General features: G+C 42.4%; 1 pseudogene; it reads left to right on the forward strand.

Annotated features, from left to right (window-relative positions):
- The first annotated feature begins 213 nt into the window (after positions 1-213).
- LOC122732131 lies at positions 214-1,152 on the forward strand (annotated as a pseudogene).
- Positions 1,153-1,480: the final 328 nt, after the last annotated feature.

Below are 1,480 nucleotides of genomic sequence, written 5' to 3' on the forward strand. Positions count from 1 at the left end.
GATCAATCTTCATTAGTGATGGTTATGGTGGTGGCAGAGGAATTAGGCTTCTCACCTGAGAGTTACCTGTTTAAATGAAGTCAAAGGGTCCTTGGTGTGTGGCTCTTCTTCCCATGATACATTCTGAGTTCACCTCTCCTGTGCCTACTCTTTTGACATAGCCCTATTGCCCTTGCTTCTCCCTCACCCCATCCCCATGGATGTGGTGTGTGTATGTGTGTGTGTGTGTGGGAGTTTGCAAAACCCTCCGGAGCCACAGAGGACGAGATCATTCGCATCACCAAGAAGATGGATAAGATGATGTAGAAGAAGAAGGTGTGCAGGGCACTGGATTTACTAAAGGAATTTGAGGATATTCCCATGACTCTGGGATTATGGCAGTCCACAAAAATTGGAATTTCAATGCTGCTTTATGCAAGTAGAACACAGATGAAGAAGTCATGTCCTTATTGAAGTCTCTCACCAAATCCTGGAAGAAGTTGCTTAGATGGAGCCTCCACTGATGAAAAGAAAAAAAGACCCTGCTACCTCCTCCCCAAACAGCCCTGAAGCAAAAGAAGAAAGTAGCTCCAGTGGCAATGCAAGCAACAGAAAAGAAGAGACAGATGCTTCTGATTCCTTCCATCTTTTCCCCTGGGCACCAAGCACTTCAGATTCAGTCCAAATAAAGTGCCCAGTGAGAGATGCTTGCTGTAGCTCTTAATGGGAGATGCCTACATTGCTACTGGGGCTGATGAAGACTAGCTGGGATCTCAAATTGAGGAAACTATGAGACAAATATTGTCTTGCTAATCCAACCAGAGAGGAATAAAACAGACAACCATGGGCATGAAATACAAAAATATGGTACAAAGTAGAATAGGATGCAAAGAATCCAAATTTAAGGAAACATACCTCCAGATTTGTTTCTAGGATGACAGCAGAGGAAATGGCTAGTGATGAACTTAAAGAGATGCCCCCAAAACTTGACCGAAGAAGCAATTAGAGAACATCAAATGGCTAAGACAGGTGGGACCCAAACTGACCTATTTACATGTGATAAATGTAAAAAGAAGAACTGTGCCTAAACACAGGTTCAAACCTGCAGTCCTGATGAACCTGACAACTTTTGTTCCCTGTGATGAATGTGGAAATAGATGGAAGTTTTGTTAGAAGAAGGAATTGGAAAGATACCTTGTGAAAGAAGATTTTGTAATTAACTTTAAAAATGAGGCCAAGAGGGCAGCTAGGTGGCACAGTGGATAGAGCACTGGCCTTGGATTCAGGAGGACCTGAGTTCAAATCCGGCCTCAGACACATAACACTTACTAGCTGTGTGACTCTGGGCAAGTCACTTAACCCCAACTGCCTCACCAAAAAAAAAAAGAAAAAGAGGCCAAGAATCTAGTTTCCCTGCAAACGAGATTTTTAAAGCAGCATACATACTTTGGGTTAGTTTTTTGTTTTTGACACAATCATCACTTTCTTAAAAGATCAGATA

This window comes from Dromiciops gliroides, chromosome 6 (genome assembly GCF_019393635.1).
Source record: "Dromiciops gliroides isolate mDroGli1 chromosome 6, mDroGli1.pri, whole genome shotgun sequence".
NCBI lineage: Eukaryota > Metazoa > Chordata > Mammalia > Microbiotheria > Microbiotheriidae > Dromiciops > Dromiciops gliroides.